The sequence below is a fragment of the Erinaceus europaeus genome, chromosome 9, assembly GCF_950295315.1.
Source record: "Erinaceus europaeus chromosome 9, mEriEur2.1, whole genome shotgun sequence".
In the NCBI taxonomy this organism is placed as follows: Eukaryota; Metazoa; Chordata; class Mammalia; order Eulipotyphla; family Erinaceidae; genus Erinaceus; species Erinaceus europaeus.
This window is the reverse complement of record NC_080170.1, coordinates 60,038,348-60,060,828: the sequence shown is the minus strand read 5'-3', so window position 1 is coordinate 60,060,828 and position 22,481 is coordinate 60,038,348. Positions and strand designations below refer to the sequence as shown.

The following is a 22,481-nucleotide window of genomic DNA, read 5'->3' as shown; positions in this document are numbered from 1 at the left end:
CTGAGTCACCATCAGAGGGGCTTGCAGGCAGTGTATGCCTCCCACCCTGTGTCACAGCTGGCATGGCACAGCCAGGAGTACTCACTGTCTGGTGGCCTGGCTAGATTGCTGATAGCACTGCAGGTTATCATGACAGCAGATTTGGGCACTAGGCAGCACCACTGTGCACACCACACCTATGAGATAACATGACTCAAGAGAGGGGCAGCAGCCTCCCATGGGTCACAGAGCACATCAGTGCCAGAGCAGAGGTTTTGCACACCTCTCAGTGATGGAGCATCACCCATGAGGAGGCCCAGTCTCCATCACAGCCAAGTTTCTGACACTCAAATCAAGGAGCTTATGCCCCATCAGGTCACTTGTTTATTCATTTGTTTACTCTGCATTCTGCATTTGTCACTGGGCAGGAGGGACATATGAGAGAATAGGTGCAAATGGAGAAAAATGAGGCTGACAGCAGTTATCTCTGAGCAGGCCTCAAATCAGCAGATGGGAAGGAATGATGGGGGGCCAGTAGAAGGGGTGGCTGTCTGACACAGGTCAGCTGGGAAGACTTCTCTAGGGTGGTGACATTTTAGTTGGAACAACAATGAACTAGGAGCAAAAGCCAGCTGAGGCTGGGGAAAGCAGTGCAGGCAGAAGAACAGCAGGGTCTGAGTACAAAGCAGAGCTGGGATGGGCGAGGCATGTGTGACTTGAGGTGTGAGAGGTGGGAAGGGGCCCAGAGGGATGAAGTGGACATACCAGAACAGCCTGACCTTGATCACCAAGTGCCTCATAGAACCAGCTAGTCAGCTGTTCCTCCCTAAGACTGGCCACTAAGTACCTCCCCAAAACTGTCTTCTGATTGAGTGTGTGTGTGTGTGTGTGTGTGTGTGTGTGTGTGTGTGTGTGTGTGTGTGTGTGGTATTTTTTTCCCCCAACAGAATACTCCTCAGCTGTTAGAAAATAAGAAGTTGCATCCAGGAGGCAACACAATGAGTAAAGCAGCTTTGGGCTCTTAAGTGAGAGGTTCTGAATTTGATCCCAAGGAGTGCATGTGCCAGAGTGATGTTCTGGTTCTCTCTCTCTTCTTTTCTCATTGATAAAGAGATATTTCTTTACAAATAAAACACGGGGGGGGGGCTGGGCAGTAACTCACCCAGTTAAGCACACGAACCCATTGGTTCGTCCCCTGCAGGGGGGACACTTCATGTGCTTCATGAGTGGCAAATCAGGTCTGCAGGTGTCTATTTCTCCCCCTCCCATTTATTTATTTGTTTATTTATTTATTTGCAGGTGTCTATCTTTCCTTCTTCTACTTATTTATTTATTTATTTATTTTTACCAGAACACTGCCCAGCTCTAGCTTATGGTGGTATAGGAGATTGAACCTGGGACTTTGGAGCCTCAGATATGAGTCTCTTTGCATAATCATTATGCTATCTACCTCTGCCCCTTTCTTTCACTCCACCTTTTCAATTTCTCTCTGTCCTATCTAAAAATAAACAAGCAAACAAAACAGGAAAAAAAAAAAAGGCCACCAGGAGTGGTGGATTCTTGATGCTGCCACTGAACCCTATAGATAACTCTGATGGCAATAAAAATTATGGTCCAGGAGGTGGCGCAGTGGATAAAGCACTGGATTCTCAACCATGAGGTCCCAAGTTCAGTCCCCGGCAGCACATGTACCAGAGGGATGTCTGGTTCTTTCTCTCCTCCTATCGCTCTCATTAATTAATAAATAAATAATTTTTTAAAAAGGTAAATAATTAAATTAAATTAAACACAAACGTGTACCTTTCAAAAAGCATGTATTTTCTAGCTTACTTGGATAGTGCGTTGCTTTGCCATGTGCATCAACCCAGGTTTGAACTTTTCCCCCACTGCACTGAAGGAAGCTTTGGTGCTGTGAACTTTTTCACTGTCTGCCTCTCTGTCTCTATCTAAGTGAATAAATAAAGGAGCCAGATGTTGCTGCAATTGGTAGAGCATACATGCTCAAGGACCTGGGTTTAAATCCCTACTCCCTATTTGCAGGTGAGGAAGCTTCATTAGCAGTAAGGCAGGGCTGCAGATATCTCTTTTTCTCTCCCTCTCTATATCCCTCTCAATTTCTCTCTGTCCTATAAAAAAATAAAGAACTACAATGTGTAAGGACCCAGGTTCAAGTCCCTGGTCCCTACCTGCAGGGGGAAGCTTCTTGAGTGGTGAATCAAGGCTACAGGTATCTCTCTGTTGCTTTTCCTCTCTATCTCCCCCTCCTCTCTCAATTTCTCTGTCTCTATCCAATAATAAATAATTAAAATATTTTTTTAAAAGAAGAAGAAGAGGGGGTATTGGGAGGTATCACAGCAGGTTAAGCGCATGTGGTGCAAAGGCCAAGAACCGGCATTAAGGATCCCAGTTCAAGCACCCAGCTCCCCACCTGCAGGGGAGTCACTTCACAAACAGTGAAGCAGGTCTGCGGGTGTCTCCCTTTCTCTCCCCCTCTCTGTCTTCCCCTCCTCTCTCCATTTCTCTCTGTCCTATCCAACAACGATGACACCAATAACAACAACAATAATAACTACAACAATAAAACAACAAGGGCAACAAAAGGGAAAAGAAAGAAAGAAAGAAAGAAAGGAAAGAAAGAAAGAAAGAAAGAAAGAAAGAAAGAAAGAAAGAAAGAAAGAAAAAAGGAAGGAAGTGAAGAAAGGAAGGCTCACCAGGAGCAGTGGATTCTACGTGTAGATACTGAGTCCCAGCAATAACCTTGGAGGCTATAAAAAGGAGGAGGAGGCCCAAACAGAGGAAGAGGAAAAAAGAAGAAAGGAAAAGAAAAGAAAAAATAAATTAAATTGGGCAGAGGGTAGATAGCATAATGGTTATGCAAACAGTCTCTCGTGCCTGTGGCTTCAAAATCCCAGGTCCAATCCCCTGCACCACCATAAGCCAGAGCTGAACATGCTATGGTAAAAAATAAATAAACAGGGAGTCAGGCGGTGTAGCACAGCGGGTTAAGCGCATGTGGCGCAAAACACAAGGACCTGGTAAGGATCCCGGTTTGAGCCCTCAGCTCCCCAACTGCAGTGGAGTCACTTTACAGGCGGTGAAGCAGGTCTGCAGGTGTCTATCTCTCTCTCTCCCTCTCTGTCTTCCCCTCCTCTCTCCATTTCTCTCTGTCCAATCTAGCAACAACGACATCAATAACAACAACAGTAATAACTACAACAATAATAATAAAAAGGGCAACAAAATAAATAAATAAACAAACAAACAGGGGTCTGGGTGGTAGCACAGTGGAGTAAAGGCACATGACATGAAGCATAAGGACTGACTCCAGGATCCTGGTTCAAGCCCCTGGCTCCCCACCTGCAGGGCAGTTGCTTTGCAAGTAGTGAAGCAGGTCTGCACCTCCTCTCTCAACTTCTCTCTGTTCTACCCAACAATAACAGCAATAACAACAAGGGCAACAAAATGAAAAAAAAAAAAAAGGCCTCCAAGAGCAGTGTTTCATAGTGCAGGCACTGAGCCCCAATAACAACCATAGAGGCAAATTAATTAATTAATTAATTAATTAAAAAGGAAGACATGTTTTGATCTCATGGCAGGAACCAGAAGACAGAGAAAATGTCACCATGATTTGGAAAGCATCTCAGTAAGATCCTCATGTGCTGCCATTGTGATTCTAAAGCCACCACCTTCAGAAGGCAATCTATGGCAGAGTGAGAGAGAAAACATAACTGGGGTGCCAAGGCTGAAAGACAAAAGAGCACTGGGATGAGTGGAATGAGGGACCAGAACATCATGGACTGGGACTGGGAACCACATATAATGGTTATGCAAAAAACTTTCATGCATGAAGCTCTAAGTTCCCAGGTTCAATTCTCAGCACTACCATAAGCCAGAGCCAAGCAGTGATCTGGTGTTTCTGTGTCTTTCCCTCTGCATTTCTCTCATTAATATAAAATAAATTGAATATTTAAAAAGAAAAAGAAAACAGTGTACTGCAGATTCCTTGAGGGCTGCAAGAGCAGCAACCAGCTTACTTTATGGGTTTCAACCACTAGTGGCATAATATTTTGGCCTAAACAATAAAAATGCATATATATTTTTAAAATGTATTTTATGAGAGATCATGTCATATACAGAGGCAGGAACCAAACCCAGAGCCTCATATCCACAAGGAATGTGCTCTACCCTCTGAGCCCCTTTCCAGACTCTGCCTTTTGTGACAAAGTAAGTGGAACCCCAGGTGATTATGCTAAGCCAAATGAGTCAGGAGGTGAAAGACAAAGTAATTGTGTAACAAATGGGTAATGTTTGTGAGGGAAGCCAAGACCAGGGTTTGAATCTGAGTGCCTCACCTTCTCTGGTCCTTAGTTTCCCTACCTGCAAAAGTAAAGCACTGGAGCTTGCTCCCTTGGGTTCCTCTTCAGGGGCCTGGTCCTAAGTGGGCTTTTGGGAGACAGGCAATAGGAGGTTTTGAAGGAAGTGCAAAGTCAGTCATCTCAGAACCTGAACACCCGGAAGAGAATTAAGTCTCTTTTACCTGCAGGCCTTTTCCTAGAAAACCATCCATGGGGTGGCCAGTCCCTTCCAGCTAGCAGATACTCTGCCTACCTGTTGAGTCACTCAGGCATGCCCTCCACCTCTCTGTTCCTTGGTTTCCCAGCTCTGACCCTCCTGAGGTTCAGGGAGGCTGTCTCTGTGGGCTGAAGAGCTAGCCAGGTGCCAGAGTGACTAGACCCTGCTTGCCCAGGCCTCTGCAGACACAATGCCCACCAGGTCTGTGGAGCCCTGGGGAGTCCAGTCAGGGGAGGTGGCTGTGGGGATCTTTCCTTGGGCCCAGGGGCCACAGTCCTGGGTCAAGTTGCAGGTCTGGTTAATGCCTCCTCCATGCATTAGGCCTGTCCACTGCTGACAGGAATTTTTGTTTAATTGGAGGTATAAGAAAACAGTAACATCTGTCAGCAGGAGGAAAACTGCAGGAGCCCAGCAGGGAGGGTGCCCAGGGACCTGGGAGGGGTGGGGGTGACTTCTAGTTCCGCTGCATAGCCTGGCCCCCACTCCCATGCTTTCCCCCAGGGGCTGCTGGATTCTACCCACTGACTCCAGGGATAGCCTAAGGAGCATCCAGCTGTGTGGGAACTTCCCAGGTGCCCTAGAATTCATAGTCTCCAGTCCCATCTAGCTGCACTCACCCAGAGTCTCTGGGAATGGCCTGTGATGCTGTCATGGCATCCTGATCATTTGTCTGACAACTCTCCTGACAGTACAGCCTGGGCAGTCCTTAGAGGAGACCTGAACTCCATCCCAGTCTTTCTTTTGTTTCAAGACATATGTGATTGTCTTTCCTGACTCTACAACAGAAATCAATAAAAAGAAAAAACTACTCTGGTGGTCTGGGAGATGGTGCACTAGATAAAGTGATGGAACCTTGAGTTTGATCCCTAGCATTGCATGTGCTGGAGTGATGCTCTAGTTCTCTCTCATAAACAAACAAACGGCTGGGTGGTGGCACATGGAGCAGAGTGCACACATTACAATGCTCAAGGACCAGGGTTCAAGCTCCCAGTCCTCACCTACAGGAGGGAAGTTTCTGAGTGGTGAAACAATGCTGCAGGTATTTCTCTTTCTCTCTTTCTTCCCCCCTCCCCTCTCAGTTTCTATCTCTTTTCTACCCAATAAATAAATAAAATATTACAAAAGGAAGGAAGAGAGAAAGAAGGGAAGGAGGGAAGAAAGAAGAAGGCCTGAGAGGTGGCAGCGTAGATAAAGTACTGGGTTTTCAAGCACAAGGTCCCTAGTTGGATCCCCAGCATCACATATGTCAGAGTGATGCTAAGGCTTCCCCTCTCATATTAATGAATAAATACATCTTGGGGGCTGGGTGGTGGTGCATATGTTGAGAGCATATGTTATCATGTACAAGGACCTGAGTTCAAGTCCCTAGTCCTGATCTGTGGGAGTGAAACTATGTGAGTGGTGAAACAGTGCTGCAAGGTGTCTCCCTCTCTATCTCTCCTTTCTCTCTCACTCTCTTTCTGTCCCTATCCAATAAATGAATAAATAAATAAAATATAATGTATCAGGAGTAGGGCTTTAACACAGTGAGTTAAATGCACATGGCACAAAGTGCAAGGACCAGCTTAAGGATCCTGGTTCTAGTCCCTGGCTCCCCACCTGCAGGGGAGTCGCTTCACAAGCAGTGAAGCAGGTCTGCAGGTGTCTGTCTTTCTCTCCTCCTCTCTGTTTTCCCCTCCTCTCTCCATTTCTCTCTGTCCTATCCAACAATGACATCATCAATAACAACAACAAAATAACCACAACAATAAAACAACAAGGGCAACAAAAGGGAATAGATAAATAAATATTTAAAAAATCTTTTAAAAAAAAAATATATATATAATATCTCAGTTTTTAACTAAAATTAAAAATAAAAGAAGAGAGAAATAAAAGCTACTCTGAGGGGCTATGAGATGGCTCACCCAAAAGGGAACATGTAAGGACCTGGGTTTGAGTCCTTGGACCACATGGGAACACCATTCTTGGTGGAGGGTGAGGGAGGAACTCCATGAAAGATGGAGTAGTGCTGTGGTCTTCTTCAAATCCCTATCCCTATCCCTATCCCTATCCCTATCCCTATCCCTATCCCTATCCCTATCCCTATCCCTATCCCTATCCCTATCTCTATCTCTATCTCTGTCTCTATTTTTCTGAAGTTGAAGGCAGTGGGGGAGCTCTCTAGGGAGAAGAAAATCAAACAATGGAATCAAAGAAACAAATACCCTGAGACATCAGGGCTCCAGTTTTGAGAATTAAACTGGGCCATTCCACTTACCCCTCTCAAAATACACACACACACACACACACACACACACACACACACACACACACACACACACACACACACTTGCACAGACACACCTGCCCTCTATCCTTACCTCACATAGGTGGTGACAAGGGTCCCCCATGAATCCCAACATCTTACACAGTGGAGGGTGGGGTCTTAGCCCCCAATGGCTCACTCTGAATCTGGGAAGTCACCTGGAGCCAAAAATGGAAGCAGCATCAGACACCCTCTGCCTTCATACCTCCAGCCAGGGCCTCTAACTCAGAGTTGCCAAACAAGGCCACATCCGACCATGGATGTGTTTGCTTTGGCCCAGTCAGCATTAAGCACGTGTTTTAAGTTAAAACATCTTGAAAACAGGGAGATTTCTCATCACAACCAAGGTTCCCTGCTCTCCTTGGAAACTCCAGTAATTGGCAGTTCTGACCCAGATTCTCAAATGGCCACAACCACCCGGGACTGGATGCTGCTGCCCCCTGCAGACAGGGCACTGTCCTGAGGCCTGGCACAGCCCATCTGCCTTGGCCTAGACCTCTGTTGGTCCCTCCTGAATCCATATAGGTGAGGACACAAGCCCAGGATCACCTCCACCATCATCCTCCTGTGTGACAGGAAGTGACAATGCAACAATATTTAGGAATAGCTATTGTGTGTTAGCTGCATGCTGGGTCCCTGGATGAAAACTTTTTTTAGGACCTCCTTTCCTGCTCCCACAGACCTACCTAGGCAATCCTGACTCTTCATTTGATGAAGAAACTGAGATCCAGAGAGTTTAGGGGACTTGCCATGTTAACACCACAATAGTTGGCAAATCCTGGGTTCTATTCCTGAGCCTGCACCCCAGGCTCTAGAGGCACCAGTGCTTTGCATGTGTGGCTAAACTAGAGTGCTTTAGAGGGACTATTGCCCGTATCAGCTTTCATCTCCACATAGAGACAACTCGAATATTGGAGTGGCTAAAAGCAAGGTTTTGTGGTTACAGAGACTGGAGCTCAAAACTGGACTCCCAGAAATACTATTGGACAGCCATGCAACCTAAAACAAACAACTTAGCCTCTCTGGGCCTTAACTTCCTCCTCTGTGACTAGGAAGGCAGTAACAACTGCCACACAGGGAGATGGGAAGACTGAGTTGTGCACTTTAATGCTACATCTGCAATTAGTCATGGTAGGCATCAGAAAGAGAGCTTGAGAGGCCAGGGAAGTGGTATAGCAGGTAAAATGTTGGACTCTCAAGCATGAGGTCCCACGTTCAATTTCTGGCATCATATGTGCCAGAATGATGCTCTGGTTCTCTCATAAATAAATAACTTTATTACACCAAAGTAAAGGACTCTGGGGCTTTCAGGTCCAGGTGCATGATGGTGGAGGAGGACCTAGGCTAGTTTGCAGAAAACTGAAAAACTTTACACATGCATCAACAACTGTATTTACTGTAAACCATTAACTCCTCCCCAATAAAAATAGCAATTTGGGAATTGGCACCATAGAAAAAAACATTGGACTATCAAGCATGAGGTCTCAAGTTCTATCCACATATGCCAGAGTGATGTTCTGGTTCTCTCTCTACTCTTTTTCTCTCATAAATATTTTTTCAGTTCTTCCTTCTTTTTTAATATTTTATTTATTATTTGATAGAGATAGCTAGAAATCAAGGAAGATATGAGGAAGAGAGAGAGATATACCTACATCACTATTTCACCACTCAAAAAGCTTTTCCCCTGCAAGTGAGGATCAGGTCCTTGAACCTTGGTCCTTATGCATTGTAACATGTGCACTCAATCAAGTGTGCCATCATCTGGCCCAATAAATATTTTTTTAAGATTTTCTTTATTTATTCATGAGAAAGATAAGAAGAGAGAAAGAACCAGACATCACCCTGGTACATGTGCTGCTGGGGATTGAACTTAGGAGCTCATGCTTGAGAGTCCAGTGCTTTATCTACTGCACCACTCCTAGACCTCATAAATAATTTTTTCCACCAGGATTTTTGCTGGGACTCAGTGACTGCAGGATGAAGCTACTGCTCCCAGTGGCTTTCTCTCTCTCTCTCTCTCTCTCTCTCCCCCCTTCTCTTTCTTTTTTATTTGATAGGACAGAGAAATTGAGAGGGGGAACCAGATGGTGATGTACCTGGTTTAGTGCACATATGACAATGAGCAAAGACCTGTGTTCAAGCCCCCAGTCCCCACCTGCAGGGGGAGTTTTGCAAGTGGTGAAGCTGGGCTGCAGGTGTCTCTCTACCTCTCCCTTTCTACCACCCCTTCCCTCTATATTTCTGGCTGTCTCTATCCAGTAAATAAAATAAAGATAATTTTAAAAAATTAAAAGAGAGAAACTGAGAGGGTAGGTGGAGTGAGAGAGGGAAAAAGACAGAGAGACAGCTGCAGCACTGCTTCACCATTCACAAAACTTTTCCTTAACTCTTTAAAAAACTATTTTTTAATTCCTTTATTTTTTAAATGAGGTAGAGAGGAGAGAGAGAAACTCTACTCAGTTCTCACTTTTGTTGATACTGGGGATTGAACCTGGCACCTCAATAGTGTCAGGCATGAAAGTCCTTGCAAGTGGGACCAGGTCCTTGCACATTGTAACATGTGCACTTAAACAGGTGCACCATCACCTGACCTCTGCTTATTTATTTATTTTTAAGAATTTTATTTATTAATTCAAGATAAGGAAAGAGGGGGAAGGGTTGATAACATAATGGTGTACAAAAGGACTCTTTAAAGAGTTAAGTAAAGAGAGAACCAGAGCATCACTCTGGTACATGGGATGCCAGAGGTTGAACTTGGGACTTCATGCTTCCAAGCTCTGCACCCTACTCACTGTGCCACCGCTTTCTAGGTCCAAAAATGTATTTTTTTTTTTATTAACACAAGAGAAAGCATACATCATACTGGTACATGCAATGCCAGGGATAAATTTGGGACCTCATGCTTGAGAGTTCAATGTTGTAGCCACTGAGCCACCTCCTGGGCTGCTATATTTTTGAGTTATACAACCACATAAAAGGAAGAGAGAAATTAGTTTTGCAAACTTTAAGCCATCCAAATTACATCCAAGTTGTACCCACCCCACTTTAGATGGAGGCAAACCACCCAGGGAAAGTTAGGGACTTGGCCCTGGTCACCCATTGAAGGAAGGCAAGTGGTTCCCAGCCTCTGGAAACAAGGCACAGAAGCAGAGGCAGTGGGACCTCCCTCTTGCTTTGGTCCCAGAGGCCCCGCCACCTCCACCCTCTTACCTTCCCACCTTTATCAAGCCTCACACGTTGGGGGCACTTTGCTGCTGGAGTTGACAGACCAAACAAAACAGAGGCGGCCAGAGATAAACAGAGGCCTTTCTGGCCACACCTAGGCCTGTTGGCCTGTCGGGCCTGGAAGGGAAGGCGGTTTGTTTCCCCAACACATTCCAGAGTCATGTCGCCCAGGCTGCGTGGCAAGATCCTGGGCCTCCCAGGTCTCTCTGGGTGGGACAAAAAGGGAAAGAAACCCTGACCTTGTGGGGCTCAGTGCTGCTGTGTGACCTTGGGGGAGTCTCTCCTCTCTGGCCCTTGTGTCTGCATCTGGCACCTGGCACATGGCAGGTAGATGACTTTTGAAACACCCTTCCTTGGCCTGATTCATTCCTTCCCCTTCTCCCTCCTTGCCCGCCCCTCCTCATTTCATTTTATTGCCACCAGGGTTATTACTGGGCTTACAAATGCATAGCTCCCAGTAGCCATTTATTTATTTATTTGTTTGTTTTAAATAGAGAAATGTAGATGGAGGATAAATAGAGCAGGAGAGGTAGAGACACCTATAGATAGCACTGCTTCACCACTTGAGAAGCTTTCCCTCACAGGTGGGGACTGGGGGCTTGAACCTGGATCCTTGCACATGGTAATATGTTTGCTCTACTGGGTGCACCACCCCTGATTTCACTTGTTGCCCCTATGGGAAATTGGATGTGGAGCCACACACTTGGAAATATCAGCCTGGAAATCCAGGGCTGCCTCCAGTCACCATGGGGACATACTGTGTGCTTGAATGGAAAGTTTCACACAAGTAGCACCTAGCCTTACTTCATGAGACAGACTCTGGTTTATTTTCCTCAGTTTGTTTAATATTTATCTATTTATTTAGTAGAACCAAGGCCTTGCCCCAGGCCACTTTTTCATTCAGTCAGAAAACATACAAACAAAATGAAAGTTAAAAAAAAAGAAAGAAAGAAAGTCAAATTAGGTCATATGGTGGGCCCAAATTCAATGTGACTAATGTCCTTATAGTTAAGAAGAAAGGAATAAGAAACAAACAACATACAGACTGAGAACTGTGTGTAGAGAAAGGCAGAAGATGGCTGTCTATAAGCTAAGGAGAAAGACCACAGAATTAAACCAAACCTACCAACAGCTTAATCTTATACTTTTGCTCTCTAGAACTATGAGAAAATTAATGTTTTTATTTATTTATTTATAATTTTTCCCTTTTTGTTGCCCTTGTTTATCGTCATCATTGTTGTTATTATTGTTGTTGTTATTGCTATCATTGTTGTTGGATAGGACAGATAGAAATGGAGAGAGGAAGGGAAGACAGAGAGGGGGAGAGAAAGACAGACACCTGCAGACCTGCTTCACTGCCTGTGAAGCAAACACCCTGTAGGTGGGGAGCCTGTGGCTTGAACTGGGATCCTGATGCTGGTCCCTGCGCTTTCCACCATGTGCGCTTAACCTCCTGTGCCACCGCTCGGCTCCCGAAAATAAATGTTTTTATGGAGGCACACAGGTATGTGTGCACACATACAGAGAAAGACTAGAGAGAGGAAGAGAGAGAGAGAGAGAGGCACACCGGAGAGAGAGAGAGAAAGAGAGAGAGAGAGAGGCACACCAGAGAGAGAGAGAGAGAGAGAGGGAGACCACAGTACTAGACCTTCCTCCCATGTGGTGTTAAGGCTCAAACATGGGATTTAAAGATGACAAGAGATTCGGAGTCAGGTGGTAGTGCAGCAGGTTAAGCTTACGTGGCACAAAGCGCAAGGACCAGCACAAGGATCTCGGTTCGAACCCCTGGCTCCCCAACTGCAGGGGAGTCGCTTCACAGGCGGTGAAGCAGGTCTGCAGGGGTCTATCTTCTCTCCCCTCTTGTCTTCCCCTCCTCTCTCCATTTCTCTCTGTCTTATCTATCAATAACAACATCAATAACAACTACAATAATAACTACACCAATAAAAAAGGGCAACAAAAGGGAATAAGTAAATATAAAAAAATTTTAAAAAAGAAAAGACTATAAAAAAATGACAAGACATTCTTTCTACCTAGTGTGCTTAAGCCCTCCTCTACCATCATGCACTATGTCCTTATTGTCCTCTCTCTTTTTTTTTTTTTTAATTTATTTATTTTACCAGAGCACTGCTCAGCTCTGGTTTATGGTAGTGCAGGTGATTGAACCTGGGACTTTGGAGCCTCAGGCATGGGAGTCTTTTTGCATAACCATTATGCTATCTACCCCTGCTCCCTAATGTCCTCTTAATTCATTCCTACTCATATAATTTTTTTTTTTTTTAGATCTGGTAAAAAAGCTCAAATAGTTTTTTTTTTTTTCTTCATTGCTTTGTCTTGTGTGTGACCCAGACCTCCACTAGAGAAAGCTTCAGAACTCTGGTATACTTCCCCTTCTTTCTGTCTCTCTCTCTCTCTTCACTTCACAGTGAAGTGCCAGTGACCACAAAAAAAAAAAAAAAAAAAAAAAAAGGAATTAGTGGCTAGAGAAATGGCACAGCTGATAGAGCTCTCAGTTTACAAACATGGGCCTCCTTACTCAATTCCCAGCAAATAATGTACTGGGATGAGTGATACTGTAGTTTCACTTTCTGTCATGTGAAATTGTTAACTCCTCACCTCAAGTACGAAGTCTTTTGTATAACCACTATGTTATCTTCCCAGCCCTCTGTTCTTATTTATTTATTTATTTTTAAATGTGGTGGTGTGGTGTTTTGTTTTAAAAAAAAAAAAAAGATATGGTGTGGTGGATAAAGTGTTGGACTCTGAAGCATGCATCATCATTATTGCATGTGCCAATGTGATGCTCTGGTTCTCTCATAAATAAATAAACAAACAAACAAATAATTTAAGCATAAAGTACTGAGTCTGAACCCTTCCTGATATAGCATGACATAGCATCTCTGTATCTTTCTTAAAAAAAAAAAAAAAAAAAGAGGGAGGGGTGTGTCCAGGCAGTGGCACATTCAGTTGAATGTAAATAGTATAGTGCACAAGGATCTGGGTTCAAGCTCCCAGCCCTCACTTGCAAGAAGAAAACAAGTGGTGAAGCAGTGCTGCAGGTGTCTCTCTCCCTCTCTATCTTCTTCCCTCTTGATTTCTCTGTCTCTATCCAATAAATAAATAAGATATTTTTAATAAATAAAATATTTTTCTTTTTAAAATATTTATTTTCCTTTTTGTTGCCCTTGTCGTTTTATTGTTGAAGTTATTATTATTGTTGTTATTGATGTTGTTGTTGGATAGGACAGAGAGAAATGGAGAGAGGAGGGGAAGACAGAAAGGGGGAGAGAAAGATAGACACCTGCAAACCTGCTTCACCATCTGTGAAGCAACTTCCCTGCAGGTGAGGAGCCGGGGGTTAGAACCAGGATCCTTAAGCTGATCCTTTCGCTTTGCGCCACGTGCACTTAACCCGCTGAGACACTGCCTGGCACCCTAAGGCACTTTTCTTATTTGATGTCTCTTCTTAGAGAAATTATATTTTATTCTGTTGTTATTTATATTATGTGATGATGGGAAATAAGCCTAGGGCCAGGGCCTCACTCTGTATAATACCGCCACTGAATGACTTCTCTGTTTTTTAAAAATTATCTTTATTTGGGGAGTTGGGCGATAGCGCAGTGGGTTTAGCGCACGTGGTGCAAAGTGCAAGGACCAGTTAGGATCCCTGTTCAAGCCCCTGGCTCCCCATCTGCAGGGGAGTCGCTTCACAAGCAGTGAAGCAGATCTGCAGGCATCTCTGTTTCTCTTCCTCTCTATCTCCCCCTTTGTCTCTCTGTCTTTGTCCAATAACAAATTTAAAAATCTAAAAAAAGACATAAAAAATTATCTTTATTTATTTATTGGATAGAGACAGCCAGAAATCAAGAGGGAGGGGGGTGATAGGAAGAGAGACAGAGAGACACCTACAGCACTGCTTCACCACTCACAAAACTTTCCCCCTGCGGGTGGGAACTGGAGGCTCGAACCTGGGTCCTTGCACATTGTGACATGTGTACTCAACCAGGTGTACCAACACTTGTCCCCCCCCCCTTTTTTTTTTCCACCAGAGCATTGCCTAGCTCTGGTTTATGGTGATGCAGGGGACTAAACCTGAGACCTTGGAGCCTCTGGCATGAGAGTCTCTTAGCATAATCATTATGCTATCTCCCCCGCCTTCTTTTTTTTTTTTTTCATTTGAAAAAAAAGGAGACACAGAGAGAGGAAGGACACCACTGCACTGTTCCACCATCCATACAATCCTCCTTGGTGCTGTCTATGGTGCTCCTGTGTGGTGTTGGGGTTGGAACCCCAGGCCTCATGCCAGATAAGGCAGATGCTATACTAAGTGACCATTCTTCTGGGCCCCAGAAATATTTGAGACTGTATATTTAGTTTGGAGTATGCCTTTATTTGCATTTAATATTATTATTCTATTGGGGGGGTTAATGGTTTACAGTAGACATAGTTGTTGGTACTTGGTAAAATTTCTCAGTTGGGGCCAGGTGGTAGTGCACCTGGTTGAGTGCACATGTTAGAATGCGCAGGGCTGGGTGTCGGGCAGTAGCAAAGCACAAGGATCAGCTTAAGGATCTGGTTCCAGCCCCTGGCTCCCCACCTGCAGGGGAGTCTCTTCACAGGTGGTGAAGCAGGTCTGCAGGTGTCTGTCTTTCTCTCCCCCTCTCAGTCTTCCCCCCCTCTTTCCATTTCTCTCTGTCCTATCCAACAACAATAACATCAATAATAACTACAACAATAAAACAAGGACAACAAAAGGGAATTAAAAAAAAAAAGAATGCGCAGGACACAGGTTCCAGTCCCCTGGTCCCCCACCTGCAGGGGGAAAGCTTCGTGAGTGGTGAAGTAGTGTTGCAGGTGTCTCTCTCCCTCTCTGTCACCCCCTTCCCTCTTGAGTTCTGGCTGACTCTATCCAATAAATGAATAAAGATAATAAAAATATTTTTGGGGAGTTGGGCAGTAGCACAGCGGGCTAAGCGCAGGTGGTGCAAAGTGCAAGGACCTGTGTAAGGATACCGGTTGGAGCCCCTGGCTCTCCACCTGCATGGAAGTAGATTCACAAGCGGTGAAGCAGGTCTGCAGGTATCTATCTTTCTCTCCCCTTTTCTGACTTCCCCTCCTTTCTCCATGTCTCCCTGTCCTATCCAACAAGGATAACAACAATAATAACAATAAGGGCAACAAAACAGAATAAATAAATAAATAAATAAATGTTTTAAAATATATTTTTAAAAAATTAAATAAAATTTCTCAGTTTTCTACAAAATACTTTCACCCCCAGCCTAGATCCTCCTTCATCATCATGCACCCTTATTTTAAATTTTAAGGTTAATTTATTACTTTAAATAGAGATGTAGAGGCAGAAAGAGAAAGAGGAGACCACAGCACCAAAGTTTCTTTCAGCGCAGTGGGGCCTGGGCTCAAACCTGGGTTGCACACATGGCAAAGTAGTTCACTATCCAAGTGAGCTATTTAGCCAGCTTTATTCATTAATTTACACCAGAGCACTGCTCAACTCTGGATTAAAGTATTTTGAACCAAGAATCACTGTTGCCTTAGGCATGAAAATCTGTTGTGTTACCGATGGCACTATCTCCCCAGTCCCAAATTTAGTTTTTAATTATAGCAATCAGGGAAGTGGCTCAGTAGGCAGAGCAATTGTGAGACCTCAGGTTAATCCCTGGCACTGCCTATGATAGAGTGATCCTTCAGTCTCTCTCCCTCTCCCCCTCTTCATAACATAAGTAAACAAATCTTTTTTGTTGCTGTTGCCCTTTTTTTTTTTTGTTATAGTTACTATTGTTGTCGTTGTTAGATAGGACAGAGAGAAATGGAGGGGAAGATAGAGAGGGGGAGAGAAAGAGAGACACCTGCAGACCTGCTTCACCACCTGTGAAACAACTCCCCTACAGGTGGGGAGCTGGGGCTCAAACCAGGATCCTTATGCCAGTTTTTGCACTTCACACCATGTGTGCTTAACCCGCTACACTACCGCCCAACTCCTGTAAACAAATCTTTAAAAAGGAAGAAATACATTGAAAAAAAATATTGTGACAAATGCCAAGTGGTCTGTTGCGTTGAATCCTGTGGGAGGTGTGTGTGGGGTATATAAGTAAAAAAAGAAAATTGATGTATCTGAATAAAGTCTGCATAAAGTTTAGTAGTAAAATACCAAAGTTAATCTTTTAGGTCTGGTGAGATAACTCACTGGTACAAGACCTGCATTGTCATGTATTCAATCTAAGTTTAAGCCCTGGCATCACATGAGAGTATCAAAGCATTAGGAGAGCTACAACTACTATGATATCTCCCTTCTCACTCTCTCTCTCTGTGTGTGTGTGTGTGTGTGTGTGTAATTTGTTGTGGTGTATTGCACCAAAGTAAAATTCTGGGGTGGGGGTGAGGAGTTCACGTCCTGGAATATGATGGCAGAGGAAGATCTAGAGGAGGTTGAATTGTTATGTGGAAAACTGAGAAATGTTACACCTGTACAAACTACTATATTTTACTGTTGACTGTAAACACACAGTCTTAGAAACAGGTAATTTTTTTTCACATTCATATACTCAATTCTCTGTAACCAACCACACTGACAGCCTAAGTTTCCTCTGATGAATATATGCTTTCAATGTCCACACATATCATTTTCATATTCTGCATACAGTGAAACCATTCTTTAATTGTCCTTCACCTCCTTACTTGCTTTACTAAGTGTAATCTTCTCCAATTCCATCCACTTTATCCCAAAGGACACAAAATCATCTTTTTAAAATTTCTGAATAATACTTCGTTGAGTATATGTCCTGTAATTTTTTTTATCCAGTCATCTGGATAGGTGCTCATTCTCTCAGAGGAAAAGATTATTTTGAAAACCACAGCTTTCCTGGCACCCACCAAGTGACAGATGCAGAATGGTCCATGTCAAGAAAATTAGCATCTACCCACTCACTCTCTCACCAAACACAGACAGAGAACTTGCTTGTGTAGATTCTATGCTAGGTGCAAACACACATCATCAATAGGGCAGCTAACTCTCCATTATGGGTCTCTAACCTCATTAACACAAGTCACCTGTGTAGATACATCTATTAGCTGCTGTTGGTATTAGTGATGATGAACTTGAATCCTGTAGCAGAAGATTGTTCTGTAGAAAGAGTCTGGGGTCCCAAGTTTGATCTCAGGTACCGTTCTGGCTACTCATTCTCATAAATATGAACCAATCAAATATTTGAAGTGAGGGAATGAAACATAGTTGCCTTATTCTGCTGGTAGGTTTACGTTATGTTGTTTATTTATTTTTAACGAGAGCACAGCTCAGTTCTGGCTTATGTTAGCACTGGAGATTGAACCTGGGGACTTTGGTGCCTCAGGCATGAAAGGCGTTTATGTTCTTCAGTGAGAATTTTTTATTGCTGTTCAAATAGTCTTCAAGAAATAAAAATATGGGATGTGGAGATTTGGTTATGGGAATTATGCAGAATTGTACCCCTCTTATTCTATGGTTTTGTTAATGTCTCCTTTCTTAAATTAAAAAAAAAAAGAAATAAAAATACGTTTAGCCTTCTGCTCCACCCTGAGACCCACATGACTGTAGTGATTGAGCAAGGATTATGGTTGGGAAGATGATGCAGGAGCTGAGTGTGGCTCCTGTGTATGAAGCCCTAGCCCTGCACTTGCCAGAGCAATGCTCTGCCCTCCTCCTTGGGGAATAAATCCATACACCTCCTAAAATTATTAAAAACAAAAGCAGTAACTTTGGTGTCTGGGAGATGTAATCTGACCCCTCCTTCTTCAAGCTCTCATCTGAATGTCCTTGGGCATTAAGTCCACATCTGTATAATGGGGTGTTGCTTCAAGGATAAAATGAGAAATATGTGAAGTGCTCAGTGAAAGCTTGGTGCAGCTGCTGTTTGTGTACTAGGTGGAAGGGGCTTCTGTCTCATTTCAAGAGAGAGAGTAGTACATTTGGTGGGCTGTGACACACCATTCTCCAGTTTTTCTAGAGTCTTCACAATTCTACTGGGCCTGGCTGGGACACAAGGTGGGGCTGGCTGCTCAGTCCTGAATTGCTGGCTAAGCTGCCTAAGGCAAAGACAGCTCTGAGCTAATATCAGAGACAGCAGAAAGCTGTCAGATCAAGTGACAAAGCACAGAGAAGAAAACATACACATGTTCAAATGTCAGGAGCCCCACTTACAAATCTATCTGAGTTCATGCAATTACATTTTGCCCCCTGAGAGTAGGGAATGAAATGCAAAATGTTTGAGGTGGGAGTGACTTTAGAGGTCAGTTTGTGTCCCATGGCTTCAGATAACTAGTTGTTTCTTTCAGTGGATCTTTTTGGGCAGACCTGGCATATGCTTAGGGCTGAGGGCAGGAGATAAGAGCCTTGCTTCCCTTGGGAGTCTGCAGGATTTGTGGAGAAAACTAGTCAGTAGCTTGTTAGGTCAGAGAAAGTATTACCTCCAAATTTCCCCATATATTCATCTTTTAAAATATATATTTATTGGATAGAAACAGTGAGAAATTGAGAGGAAAGGGGAAGATAGGGAGACAGAGAGATAACTGCAGTACTGCTCTTCTTCTCAGAAGCTTCCCTGCTGAGGTGATGAGTGGGCTTGAACCTGTGCCCTTTCACACTATAACATGTACACTCAACCAGGTGTCTACCACCTGGTCCTTTCCCATATTTTCTAAATTTTCCACAGTTGACATGAATTATACTTAACTGTGTGTATATATAGTGAGCTTGTGGCAATCACATAACTAATAAGGAAAATAATTTCTCAGTGAATTGGTTACTCTTGAGTCTCTACCTTAATCATGTAAGCTGTATCCTCAAAACAGGGTTTCTGGGCCAGTGACATAGCTCCCTTGAATAGTATACTGCTTTGCCATGTATGAATAAAGTTCAAGACCAGCCCACACTGCACTTTTTCATTCTCTCTCCTGCCTCTCTCTAAAAATCAAAACAAACAAATAGAAAAAAACAAAAAATGTTATTTGTATACTAGAATCTACTAGAGAGCTTTACTGAAAATACAAACTCAGTGCTTACTCTTCTCATGGAAAACATTCCAGTCAAGGGAGACAGCATAATGGCTATGCAAGAAGATATTCATGCCCTAGGTACTGAGGTCCTGGGTTGAGTTCCTAGCACCACCACAAACCAGAGCTGAACAGTGCTCTGGTAATACAATACGATACAATTCATCAAGAGTCTCTGGATGGTCACTAAACTTCAAGACAAATACTTATTACTAGGATGCTCCCACTGTGGCAAAAACCGTGGTGCTTTTTAAAACTTAGCTCCATAAAACGCAAATGGATGGAGTAGCTTAATGACGACAAACATATTTACCTTTGATTGGAACAAACTCTACTCTTCTCTGGTTCTCCAGTGCCACAGCTAATTACATCACAGCATGTTTTCAGCAGGTGCTGTAAATCAGGGAGCCTGTGAGAGAGGGGAGTGCAAGTGGCACATTTCCTAAGAAAAAGCAGCCTGCAGCTCTGTGCAGCTTCCTCTTTCCCAGCAGTTGCTCAAGTGCCTCATCTTAACCCTACAAATCGCAGCCCTGTCTCAGTTCAGCCAGGCATCCCTCCACAGCCCAACCTGGCAGCCCTCAGCCTTCCCTACCTCACTTTCTCCCAGATTATCATCATTTGTCAGATCTGAAGTTAAACAAGGAATATTTCAGATGAGTGACTGGGGGGAAATGGCTGGCTGTTGAGGAGCAGGCTCTTAATATAAATGGGCATAGGATGCGAAAATCCATCTGCTGGCACCCTGGACTCCACAAAGATCCCTCTCCACAAGCAAAATGAACTGGGAGGTCTTCTCATTTGCGTTCCCCTCTCAGGCTTTATGGCAAATGCCCCTGGAAAACCCTGCCTTGGCGGGTGCCTGGTTACCAGGGACACTCAGACTCATTCAATTAGGATACCCAGTTTGAGACATAATGGGTTTTGGCGAGCTTGCTACACGGATGGGTTTCCATACACAGGCACAGAAAGATTTGATTTCCTTTGTGGGGTTTATGGCGGAGATGAAGGGGAGAGAATTGAATTAATTTCTGCTCTGGTTTCTAGGCGGTTTTGTCTGTCCTCTCTTCTCCTGCCACCTTTGTTGTTCTTATTTTTATAGACTTCTGGGAGACTTGGCTTGCATGGATGGAAATGAACCAGCCTCCAAGTGGTTGGTTTGAGTTTGGTGACCAGGTTGGACACATCCACTTTGTGCCTTGCTCTGGAGTATGGGGGGGCGGGGAGGGAATGAATCAGAACAGTCTGGTGCTCCTTCCTGTATGTGGGGGTGAGGAGGTGAGAGTCCAAGGGGCACACCAGGAAGTGGGGTACATGCAGGCTTTCTGGAAGGCACCTGCTCTGATAATCCCACAGGGAAAGACCAAAATGCATCTCTTTCTTTAGTCTAGTCACTGTGTGTGTGTGTGTGTGTGTGTGTGTGTGTGTGTGTGTGTATGTGTGTGTGTGTGTGTGTGTGTGTGTATGTGTGTGTGTGTGTGTTTGCTTTCCCCATCATTTACTAATCTCATTCCTCCCTTCCTGAACAGCTTTCTTCGACATCGTGTGGAAACTGTAGGACAATGACAATGAAAAGAATCAAAAGTCTGGGCTGCCAAGTTTCCAGTCTCCCTACTCTGCCGCCTTCGGAAGCCAGGCCTCCTCACCCTGACTTTCCAGGGAGGACCCCCTTGTTAAATTAAAGAGACAAAGGCGACCCCAGGAGATTTAGAAATTCAATGGAAAAAAGCAAAACACTCAGAGCACTTAGCTCCTCTCCCACAAGAAGGGAAGAGGCTGCCAATTCTGCTCAACGTCAGAGCTAAGCGTTTCTCCAGTGTCTACATTAAATAGCTTTTGTTTTGTTTCTCCCCTTTTAAAGTGTGTGCTTACAATTGAGCCTTAGGAGAAAAGGATGTGACTTGGTCCTGTGAAAATCCCAAAACGGAAAGCCCGACCGTTCCTCAAGGCGGGCTTAGTTTCCGAGCAACCGCATTTTCACCTGGAGGATGGTGACGGGGGCAGCTGTGTCCCCAACCTGGCCCGGAGCCCAGGGCTCCTGCGGACGCCTGGTCCCACCAGCGCACCTTCCTTAGAGGCGCCCGGTGTCCGAGAGACTGGACTCCCTTAGCCGCATCTATCCTCCGTCCTCCCGCCGCCCTTAACTCCCTTCCCCTACCCCCACCCTGCCCCTGATTGCCCCTGATTGCCCCTGATTGCCCCTGATTGCCTCTGACCCGCCGGGACCCGGTGGCTTCTCGGCTCCGCAGTGGCCCCGCTCCAGGGGTTGTGGGATCCAGACCCTGGCGCCCCGTGATGCCCGCGCTCAGCTCCGCCGCGCAGCCCCGGTGGGAGCTAGCCCTGCTCCAGGGAGGCGCTGCAGGAGAAGCAGCGGGAGTCGGTGCTCAGCTCCGAGGCCGCTGGCGGGCGGCGGCTGGGCAGTCGGTGGCCCCGCACCTCCCTTCCCAGCTGCGGTGCATGAGGCCGAGTCTTCCGCTGAGGTCGGGGGGAGAGGTAGGGTCCCGAGCTGGAAGGGCAGTCGGCGGCTGGACCTGCCTTCCCGAGGGGGCAGCGGCAGCGCTGGGACTGCAGCAGCACCCGGTCAGACCCGGCTGCCTGGAGACCTTGGCGACCTCTCCTTTCCCCGCACGGCACTCCGAACCCGCCAGAGCGCACTCACCCCCAGAAACTGCTGCGCGCCCAGAGCCTGACACGTTTAAACTGACTCCCCCCAAAGAGCCCAGTAAACCGGCACCGCACAGGGTTCATTAGCCCGAATGAAGCCCACCTGCCGGCCTGCACGCGGCGGACTGCCCTGGGCTGGGGGTGCGGAGCCTGCGGGGCCTGCGGGGCGCTGAGGGGCGCCGAGGGACGACTCGCCCAGGAGCACCCTACTCCCGCCTGGGTAAAGTTGCTGGGACCTAGCCGGGAGGGGTTGGGGGTACCCGGTTCTTTGTGATTTACTGCGGCCGCGCCCCAAGAGATCCATAAATCTGGGGGCAGTTCACCAAAACTGTGAATTACGATTTTTCAAATAAATAGTTTCCAATCCGCCCCAGGGTTCTGTTTAAGTTGAAGGCAGTCCGAAGCAGATCTCTCTTTCTCTTTTTTTCTCTCTCTCCCGCGGAAGAAACACAGGGGAGGAAGCAGAACCAGGACGAAGCTCAGACGACATAAAAACTTGTGTAAACACCTTGTCACTTTTGGGCTTAGGAAGAGCACGGAAAGATATTTAATGCTCGCTAGATCTTCGGGTCCCAGACCGAAGGGAAGACACGGAAAATTTAATCATCTTTTTCCATAAGCATGATTTATTTGCTGCACAGACAGTGGGCCATAGCAGGTTTACCTTAAATAGATTTTTTTTTTTTGAGGCTGG

The 22,481-nt window shown here is 45.2% G+C and overlaps 1 long non-coding RNA gene across 2 annotated transcripts in view; it reads right to left on the bottom strand.

Moving 5' to 3' along the window:
- Positions 1-21,886, bottom strand: part of LOC132540413 (uncharacterized) — a 36,968-nt gene extending 15,082 nt beyond the window's left edge. The window contains exons 1-4 of one of the 2 annotated variants that reach the window (XR_009551602.1): positions 21,340-21,886; positions 20,996-21,104; positions 19,432-19,535; positions 4,357-4,482 (exon numbers count right to left, since the gene is read on the bottom strand). This is a non-coding gene — a long non-coding RNA (uncharacterized LOC132540413). Of the gene's footprint in view, positions 1-4,356; positions 4,483-19,431; positions 19,536-20,995; positions 21,313-21,339 lie in introns of those variants that run through there. The other variant, XR_009551601.1, reaches the window with a different exon arrangement.
- Between the last annotated feature and the right edge of the window lie 595 nt (positions 21,887-22,481).